The following is an 11993-nucleotide window of genomic DNA, read 5'->3' as shown; positions in this document are numbered from 1 at the left end:
TATATTAACCATTAGGAATTCTCATTTGAGTCAGTCCAATGGTCATATATCTATATGCACCATTTATATGTGTTATTTAATAAATGAGATATATTAATCATTATCTAATAAAGACCATTACACATATATTGATCTATCCGGATTAATAGTATCCTAAGCTCAATAATCCTATGATCAAGAACGATATGGATTAAAATTATAAAAGATTTATTTCTCATTATTATAATATCTATTATAATAATAAATCTCTAATTTAAATCAAGGATCTTTCATATTAATTATTTTGATAAATAATTAATATGATATTAAGATTATAATACATATAATTTTATTATTATAAACATGACAAATTGGTTTTTGGGCATACATTATATCCCAATAGTTTCTCTATCTAGAACTCAATGGTGTTGTCCAGAGATTGGTAGGGTGAAACTTAATATGGATGGTAGTTGTAATATTTGTGATCAGTCTATTGAAGGAGGAGAGTTTATCTGCAATCATGAAGGCCAATGACTATCAGGATTCTCAGGAAACTTTGGATTTGGGTTTTCTATCCTAGAAGAGTTGCATGCTATTAAGCATGGTCTTCGGTTGGCTTGGAACCAGGGTCATCGTTTGGTAACCTTGGAAAGTGTCTGCCTTAAGGCAATCCACATCATCATTGAGAGGATGCAGGTTTGTTTGCATTATCTAGCTCATGTTATCCATAACATTGGTGATTTGCTTAGAAGGAATTGATATGTTCGTATCCATCATATATTAAGAGAGAGAAACATGATGGCAGATTTCATGGCCAAGCTTTGTGTAGGCCTTCATATCACATTAAGGTTCTGGGACACACCACCAACGGGAGCTCTCAACATCCCGCAGATGGATCTATCCTCTGTGTTTTAGTTTTCAGTTTTTTAACTTTCAGATGTACCACAAAAGAAAGATGTACTCATAACTGATAAATTGGTCAATTAAATTATTAAATTGGGTTGTCGCAAACAAATATAAAAGATTATTCAATCGAAAAGGATTTGTTTGATATTAAACTTTCAACCAAAAATTGTTATTCCAAGTTGGTTTCAAATTGGGTTGGTTGGTTTATTTGATTATACCATTAAATAAAATTTATTTAATTAAAATATTGCAATAAAGATGTTGAGATTGAACTTTAATGTACTACTTAATATTCATACACACTTGATTCCATAACAGTTACTCATTTAGCTAAGATTCTTTCACAACAATGAGATCTCAATGGTACTAAAAGTATTGTCTCATTCAATTTAATAACTCATGAAATAAAGTTTTATATCTAACAACTCTGCTCATAAGATGAAGAACGACTATGATTCACAAAATATATCTCTATGTCTAGCAAGTATGCTTGTCAATATTTATTGTCAATATCTTCGTCATATTAGTAGGTTATTAATATAACTTTATGTCTAGCAACTATACTAACAAGATAAATATTTATGAACCGCTAATACATCTCTATGCCTAGCAACTATGTTAAGAAAGTTGAAAATTATTTAGAGTTCATATGACTCTATATCTAGAAACCATATCAACACATGTACAAGTGTGACCAATTATTAAAAATTTACTTCTAAAATCTAGACCAATATGATGAGCTCCTAATTTCAGAATCTAGAACCATAATTTCTTGCATGTATCAATCCAATTTATCTATTAACAATATAATAAAAAAAACTCATTCATGCCACATGTCACATCCTCTTCACATGTTTTTCCTTCATGCCACATGTCACATTCTCCTCACACAAAAACTCATTCATGTCACATGTCACATCTTCCTCACATGTTTTCCCTTCATGCCACATGTCACATTCTCCTCACATTTTCTCATCTTAAAATGTTCTAAGTTATTAAAAAATTAAAAAAAAAAACTCATTCAAGCCACATGTTATAACTATATACCTTCCCACACTATCCTTATTTTTTATATATTTTATATGTTAATAATTTAATACTAATTAACGATTGATGTATGTTGCTACCCCACCAAAATTGAGTGTTTACCATACCTATTTTTTGTTATGTTAAAATGTAATAGACATTGAGTATTAGATGAGATTGAAATCATTTTTTACATCTCAACTATTTCTTTACACTAATCTATGTATATTATTTAACGTTTACTATTAATCTAAGAATAATTACATTATTACACCTCATCAAAGTTTTGTAACATTTTTCCAATTGAATTTTCATATTTCAGATTCTTTGAATTTTAATTTTTCTCTATTATAATTGAAAAATCAAATTCCAAATTGAAGTTTTTTTATAACTTTTAAATATATTTTTAATAAAAAAACTCATTTAGTATAATGATTTGATTTCCATTTTTACATTAAAAAAATCATATTTAAAATTGAAAAAATCATTTCATTTTCTATAAATTTTAAAATATTTATTTTAATAAAAATAATATGGTATCATGTTTCACACTTTCACTTTGTTATTTCCATTAGAAAATTCAAATTAAAAATTGTCATTTCTTTTTCTTATGTGATTGAATATGCAAATACACATGTAAGATGTATATTCTTAATAATGTGAATGTATAAGTAACATGTGTGTTTTAACTATGCGAATGCATGAGTAACATGTGTTTTCTTAGTAATGTGAATGTACAAGTAACATGTGTGTTTTTAGTCATACAAATGCACGGGTCACATGTGTGTTCTTAACAATACGAATGCACGAATAACATATGTTTCTTAACCATATAAATGTACATGTAATATATTGCCACGGATATCTTGCTAGTTTCATACAAAAGAGATTGTCAATCTCTAAGGAAACATTAAGAACAATAGATAAGTTATAAAAATCAAAATATAACAATAAAGCATAAATCAGAATCTAAGGGTTATACATCAAGTAAATATTACATGCAATGCTCATAAGAGAAAAATTTAGCTATATATCTTCATGACAATTAGAAACAAAGATAAACTAAGTTGTTTTCTTAAAAAGAATAATTGCTAAAATATAATATTCTAATAAAAACATTATATTAAATAAATATTTTAATTATATAGTCGGATTATATTTGGCACTATATATACTATTTGATATTATTTTCACAGAGTCGGGATTCACTTACTTCAAAAGTTTAAAAATCTTACTTCATATTTTACTCATCAATTCTAGGAAAATTCAATGGTATAGATCTACTCACTAATTCAAACTACTGAATTTTTCTAGAATTGGTAGCTAAGATATGAAGTAAAAATTTTAAACTTACTCGTGAAGTAAGGGGATCTCTCCTATTTTCATATTATAAAATGACTTATATTTATACATATCTTTTTTTCTAAAATATTTATTATAATGAGGGAAAAAGAGAGGCAATAATATCTACCATAGATATTATAGTACAATTGCAGGTTATTCTAAAGCAAATTGAGTACCCTTATTTAATGGAGAAGGAAAGGAGTAGAATTGACAATGAATCGAACCAAATTGATATTCATTCGAAATTTAATTTATATTTAGCTTAATAAACTTGGTTCTGAACTAAATAATTAAACTTGAGATGAAAAGTGAGCTTGTTAAATAAATGATACTAATTTGAACTAAGTACAATATATATATAAGATAGATCAATCGTAAATATATATATATATATATATATATATATATAATCTTAAATATATAAATGTTAAAAAAATAATCATCATTCGAGATGAGAAACTAAATCAATTCAAGCTAACGAGACAAGTTTAATAGTTCATGCATACAAATCGATTCAAGATGGAGCTTAAAATAACTCATATGAATTTCGAGTCAAGTTTCAAACTGATTCAATTTTTATCAAGTTGAGCACAGATTCAATTCAGTTAGAGTGATTTCATTCCTTAGAAAATAGACTTGGTGATTGCACATATAATTAATGAGTTACTTTTTATGAAACTTTAAAAATGTGATTCTACCATATGTAAACATGTCATATAGTGTATATATCTTCCGCCAAAGAACTATGAATGTCTACATATTTTATCCCTTATCTTTTATATTTTTTTCTTTCCACAATCAACTATCAAGAAAATAAATTTTGCACTAACAACATAAAATTTTCATATTATCAATATATCATATATTATTCACATATTAATTATTACTAACTCTTAATAAAAATGATAATTAATGTGCTACCCAAATAGTTTTTTAATTAAAAGTATATAAATGCTAAAATCATCAAGTATACATTATATTTATTACTTATTTATTTCTTTATTTTATCTCTCTCATCCTCACATCTTTTGCACCTAGCTAGAAAAATAAGTGAGACAAACATTTTTGTTTGAAGAAAGTAAATGTTTGGTAACATTTATCTATATTTATATACTATATATAAAGCCAAAACTACAAATAACTATTATGACATAATTTTTCACATTCCAAAATTACCCTTTTGTAACTCCTCCAATAATAATCATCATAAACTTCCAAATATTTATTTTATTCTTTTTCACAATACATCATTATTCTTCCACACATTTTCTTATTTTTATCTTTTCTTCTTCAATTCTATATTTGATTAATCTTCTTACATCTTTACCAATGGGTCTTGCTTCAAGTGATACATTCTTGATTCTCCTTAAGCAATGTCTCGGTTCGAGTCTTGTGGATAGAAAAATACTCACTAAGAGAGTTAGTCCCACATACCTGTGGATGTTCTTGACTCAGACAGGATTGCCGATTGCCTCCAGTGCGAGGATACCTGTGGGAAACCAAAAAAAAATGTTCTTACATTTTTGGCCTTTGTTAAGTTTCTATGTAATATTTTTTATATTAAATTATTTTTCTTTAAAGAATATAACACAAAAATAATTCATATCATAAAAATAAGAATATGAATCAATAGACACGAAGTACCAATCAACACCTAGTATTAATAATAGATTAAGTTATACGGACATATGTTAAGATTTTGTGACATTGTATATATTTCCTTTCTTTTTTCATCTATACAATCTATCCTTAATATATATATATATAGAAGTGACTCAGGTGAATTGTGAGAAATATGAACAATTAATATGGACTATTAAATCATATTTGAACGATCAAGATTAAAATATATATGCACATGGTCAACAATTAACTTTTAATCATAATTATTCATGTATGGTTGCAAGACTCGGATTTTTTTTTCCATAGTTATATATATATATATATATATGTGTGTGTTACAATGACTATCTAGGGTGGGAACGTAAGTAGAATCTTTTAAAGAAAAGTATGGCAAGTGTAAATAGTGTAGGAATGATATATTTTTATGTTAAAATATTAATGCTAAGAAACATTAAAACATTTGAGTTTATTTTATTACTCAAATATTTGGTATTTTCTAGGATTGATATGTTTTAAAAATGTTTAATGTGACAAATAAATTTTCCTTAATTTTTGGTTTGAGCATGTAACCAAATGAGCTCATGGAAGTAATAAAGGAAGAGAAAACATGTTGTTTGTTCTAATAAAAGTTGGATTTTAGTTTCTTTATTAAGTTGTAATAAGTAATCATTGTTATACTTAATAACATAATATATGTCAAAACTTATCTCATTAGTATTCTCTATATAAAAGATAATACACAATACAAAAAGAAGCAAAAATATATTAAATTGTAAAAGAAATGATTTTAGTTTGTTACATAATATATAAATTATGCATGATTTAGGTAGGTGCAAAAAAAGGACTAATTTATATAATTTACTAAATTTTGGGAATACGAGTGTAATTTATATTTATGAATGTAATATTTATGTAGTGTTAATGTAAAAATTTATATACAGTCAATATATCATATATTGTTTATTGGTGTTGCTTTGTTGAAGAGACCATAATAATTAAAATTTTATGATAGATAGATAATAGATTGATAGTGTGTAAAAATTTTACATTGTCAGTACAAATATATTTTTCTTTATATTTATTTATAAAAATAAAAAGTGGCACTGCCTCTTCCATATGACCTTTTTTTTGTTTAATTTTTTTTGATGTGTAATGTAATCATTGTCTTGTGATATGCATATGCTGTATATAGGTTGGACCAAATAAAAGTCCTGACAGCTAAAAAAGTAAAGTGGGTGCGGTTCATGGCCGAACAAAATATTGATGATGTCGATTATAGTCCATGGGGATGCTCAATTGAGCATTATACTTTACACAGAAATTCTGACAATTGTCTTACATGTTTAAAAAAGAAAAGATAAACTTTATCTTCAAATGTAACTTTTTCATATACCAAAAATGTGAGATTTATTTTTTAATAATAATTTCCTTCATATATATCTTCAACAATATTTGTCAACATAATCCTTTGTATATAATAGTACTACCTGCACATAAAATTGGAGCAAGCAATTAAAGAACCACTACTTCCTTAAAAGAAAACTACTTAAATAGTTTTATTAATTTCCTATCTTTTTTTGTAAAATATTCATCAAACTTTTTGTAATACATATTAGCCTTCTCATCCGAAGTTGAATCACCCAATTTAACAATAGCAAATTATGAATGTTGTTACATTGGTTACCAGAGGTTCTTAACAATAGTAAGGATTTGTTTTCGCTGAGATAGATGGTTCAACTTTAGTTTGTAATGATGGAGGCCCATATGTTGATGAACGTAATGGCTAAATTAGGATTAAGATATTATGATAACTTCAAAATCTAGGAAACAACTTCATTGAAGAACATATTATCATGGATATTTACTTTAATTAACTTTTCTCTTTCCAATGTACCAAAGATAAAATTTGGTCCTATGAGTCAACTTAGAGTTTCCTTCCACTAAATGTTGGGCAACATTTGTTGCCTTTTAGTTTAATTTCATGCAATATTTTAATATGTATGTATATATAAGTTAAAATCAATGATATAACTCTAAGAGTATGACTCCTCTACTGTGCTTGTGATTGAGAAACAATTGATGATTTACCAAAGTTGTAGTTTATGTGATTGGAAATACAAGAATTTGTGTACAACATTATTGTTAAAAAACTATTAGTGGTTCCTTTATTAATTATTTAAAAAAGTTAAATGGTAAAGATTTTATTGTCCTGACAATAGTACGAGAGTTATTGAGTCAAAAAATACTAGGTTCATTGAAAATGAGGAGTGGCAAATCACGAAAGCTAAATATTATGCAGACTTCTAATAATCTTCTTCAATGAAGGTGTCTCATCAAATTGTTGTTCCTCCGGTTATAATATCGTCACATAACACTGAGAGACAACAAGATAATATCCAAAACCCACTAGACAAACAAGTAATTAATGAGTCAATTGATAAAGTCATTAATGATTAAGTAATGGAAGAACCGCAAGAAATAGAATTAAAAATGTCTGAAAGGCAAATAAGATAAGCTATTTCTGACGATTATATTGTATATTCACTTGAACATGAATGTAATTTGAGCATTTATAAAGATCGTGTTTTGTTCATATAAGCCATGGAAAGTGACCAATGTGGAAAGTGGTTCAATATTATGAAAGAAGAGTTAAACTCAATGGACAATAGTAAAGTTTGGGATCAAGATGGGTTGTTTGAGGTTCAAAACAAGTAGGTTATAAATGGGTCTATAGGTCCTTAATATCAAGTATGAGTGGGAAAGCAACATTGAAAGATATAAGGTTAGATTTGTCGCAAAGGGTTTCACTCAGAAAAAAGACATTTATTATAAAGAAACATTATCTCCAATTTCTAAGAAAGATTATTTAAGAATTGTTATGGTTTTGATGGGTCATTACGACTTAGAGCTTCACCACATGGACGTAAATACAAATTTTCTAAATGGTGACACATAGGGGGAAGTTTATATGAACCAACTTTAAGGGTTTGTGACTATAAGAAAGGAAAATCTAGTATGTATATTAAATAAATCAATATATGGACTAAAGCAAGCTTCCATACAATGTTATATTAAGTTCGTTGATACCATAACGTCATATGTATTTGTGGAAAACACTATTGACCGGTGTATCTTCATGAAAGTCACTATAAGCAAGTTTATAATGTTAGTCTTATATGTTGATGTCAATCTGCTTGCTGCAAATGATAAATGTATATGATGTAAATAAATTTCTCTTTATTAATTATGAAATGAAAGGGGTGCTTGACATATTATATATGATAGGAAGAAAAATATTTTGTGATAGATCACAAGAAATATTGAGATTGTCTCAAAAAGGATATACCAATAAGGTATTAGAGATATTTATAATTTAAATGTCCTTTACATGAATAGTTCCAATCTAGAAATGTGACATATTCAGTCAAAAGCAATATCCAAAGAATAATTTGGAATGCAAGGAAATATAATCTATTTACTATGGATTAGTGGTTGGAATTTTAATTTATGCTCAAACATACACTCAGACGAATATCAGTTTTGTTGTTGGCATGTTAGGTCGACATCAAAGTAACTCTGGAATGAACCAATAGAAGACATCAAATAAGGTATTCTAATATTTACACGACACTAAGGATCACATACTGACATACAGAAGGTCAGACCATCTTGAAGTGATTCGTTATTCGGATTCAAACTATGTAGGAGTGTGGACTCAAAGAAATCTAGGTTTTGGCATGTCTTTCTAATGGCTAGAGGAGCCATTTCATGGAGAAACAAATGGCAGTTTATAATTACTACATCCACCATTGAGGATGAGTTTGTGGCATACTTTGAGACTATAAATCTTGCATTGTGGTTGCGGAACTTTACCTCAGGGTTCAACAATGTAGAAAGTGTAGCTAGGTCATCGAAGTTTTATTGTGATAATTTTATAGTTGTCTTCTTCTATAAAAATGACATGCATTTCGGAGGTACCAAACATATGGATTTAAAGAACATATTAGTTAAAGAATAAGTACAAAATATATAATGTATATAGAGCATATTGGTACTGATCTAATGGTAATAAATTTGTTAACTAAAGGATTGACGCCCAAGCTTTACATCGACCATATGGAAATGATGATAACTATAGCTAAGTCCTTGTTAATGTCATAGTACTTGATGTATATATACATGTATAAATGTTTGCTTATTATTATATGACACATTTAAATTCAATGAAAGTTTTTGTTTCTAATTAAAGTTTAAGTTATCCATACTAAAGAATGTACTTTTATGATATTAATGAGATAATTTGGTGAGTTTTTGAAAGGTTAATGAAGACTCAAATTAAAATTAATTGAGTTGAGTTGATTATGATTACATTGAAGGGATCAGGATGCCTCATATAATTTCTCACCGTCATGATTTAATCATTTCAATTCAATTAAGGATGATGATTTATAATGTTCATTGAAGGTGTGCAATTAAAGTTATTTCACGAGTCTTCAAGTCATCAGATTCGATAAACCAAATGAGAGATTGTTAGATTAATTTAAAAATTAAATGGTTCATGTGATTATAAGTCACTGATCTAAATTAAAGTTTCTAATGTGTTGATGATTGGCAATTAATAGTCTACATTAGTGGGGTGTTCTGGTTAACTTCATTTCATATCACTTCATGGGTAACTTCTAGCATTTTGAAGAAGTTTCCCCCAAAAAACTTATATTGGATGCTTCTATAAATACAATACTTAATCATCAGAAAAGTTATTTCATTGCTTGCACTCTTATGATTATAAATACAAAGTTAATTAGTGAAGCATTGTTGGGTGATTAAGGAAGGTGTGATGTTGTACAGAAAGAAAGGAATGAAAGGAAGGAAACTGAGTTCTTAACTATCAAGAGACACATAAAGGGAAAGTGAAGAGATAGAATAAAAACAATAAAGAAGTGCACTATAAATAGAAAGGAAACTAAAACAGAACCATATATTTCTTAATATCTTTTTTTATCACATGTGAATATATGTTAAGGTGTTAATTAAATGACTCTTATGAACCATTAAAGACTATCATGATGCATATTACATTTATATCAACTTGCATTTATATAAAATTTTAAGGCAATTAACAAGGGATTCTTGTGAAGGAGATGTATGAGTGTGATAAAAGTGATTGAGGCTTGAAAGATATATTATATTGCTTGTGAATTTTTGTAGGATACATCTGTTGTCCCAAAAAATATATGGAGAGAAAAAATTTCCTCCAGGATTTATGTCAGAGACATGAGGAAATAGTTGGAATAAAGTAAGAAGTGAATGGGCATTTTGGGATACTTATAAAATGTTTGGTTTCAGTTAAAATTGTAGGTTGAAAAACAAAATCTAAAAAAAAACTACTGAAAGTCCATCGGCCCATGAACCAGGCTCGCAAGATAAAAGCCCATTCTCGAATGAGACTCCCATCATATATATAACTGCATTGCACATACTTATTTCGAAACCCTAATGTTAAATCAAACCCTAGTTAGCGGCTATATCTGCATAACACTTCCCAGATTAGTCAACAGTATCTGCTTAGTGTTTGCATAATCACCTTCCAACCTTCATCGTTGTTATCCTCTCTATGCCGTTGGATTTAAATTCTGCGTTTTACTTTTCCATTGCATTCATTTATCTTTTGTTTTTGTTTTGTTTTCTTTATGTGTGGTCTTCTTTTATTTATTTGTTTTGGGTTGGTTTTACTTATTATTCTAAAACTGCAGTGAATGATGATATATGCACTGGGCTCTGAGCAATTTTTTGATTGCACTATTGATGGATATGCGTGGCCTAGAAAACCATGTCTGACACTTCCAATTTTATGTTGTTGATATCTACATGAACACTTCAACCACGTAGATGGTTATAAATTTAAGTAGCCTAGAAATCAGTGTCATTTTTGTAACATGATTTTCTCATCAACTTCATTTGCTATTATTATGTTATGTATATATCCAATAACTGAAACTAAATGAAGTAGTGGTTACTTTTTTCATCTATTTTGTTTCAAATTTGATGTGTTGGTATTTTTAAATCTGTGGGGCACACATTTTTGCTCTCTGAAATGAAATTTCGAAAATTTGTTGAAAGTATCGTTTATGGTGTTGCTGCCCAATGATGCACAAATAGATAATTGAGTGGTAACTTAGTTTTGTTCATAGCCGGACATGCACCATTCTCTCTCTCTTTCTCTCACTCTCTCTTTGTGTATGTGTGCGTGTGTATATATATATATATATATTAATTATTTATTTATTCTATGGTGCAAGAAGGCTGTGAACGAAACTAATGTAACAAACCACACATGATCCTTATAAGCTATGAGATCTGAGGGCATTGCAATTTTGTTATTAGATTCGAGGGATTTGGATTCCATTTTTATTTATAATTTTAACATGTCGTTTAAGGGATTGTTTAGTCTTTTCAGTGTTATAGTGTCTATTTATTTTTTGTCTTATGTTGCAAATTGTTTTTAGTGTTATAGTGAATGATGATACATGCACTGGGCTCTGAGCAGTCTTTACTGCACTATTGATGGATATGTGTGGCCTAGAAAACCATGTCTGACACCTATAATTGGAAGTTTTTGATGTCCACGTCATTTTTTGAACTTTGTAAATGACTGGAAGTTTAAATTCGCTGAATCTTCATTTGTCTGATACCATGATGTCATTCCGTAATTTATGTCACTAGTTTTTCCCCAGGAAGGTGTAACATTTTGCATGATTTTCCCAAATATATACCCGGATAAAGTCACATTTTGAGGTGTTGTTATTTTGAGAACTCTTCTCATTTGTTTTATGCTGCACTACCAGTTTCTTATTCTGTTAGTTTATGCAGGATTATACTTAGCATTTGTTAAACAGATGTCAAATTTGTTTTTGTACAGTTTCCTCTTGCTGTGGAGGAGGTGTCCTCTCAGGGTGTCGGAGAGGGCATTCATTGCTTTTCTTTGAGTTTCAATGATAGAAATGATATTGTCAGGCCAAATAGAAGTATGTAATTGGCATTACATCTTTTTTTTGTTTTATTTATGGATATTAAAATGCTTGACCTTGTAACATACCATGAATGCATGTATACAT

Source organism: Lupinus angustifolius, chromosome LG08 (genome assembly GCF_001865875.1).
Source record: "Lupinus angustifolius cultivar Tanjil chromosome LG08, LupAngTanjil_v1.0, whole genome shotgun sequence".
NCBI lineage: Eukaryota > Viridiplantae > Streptophyta > Magnoliopsida > Fabales > Fabaceae > Lupinus > Lupinus angustifolius.
This window is presented reverse-complemented; position numbering follows the sequence as displayed.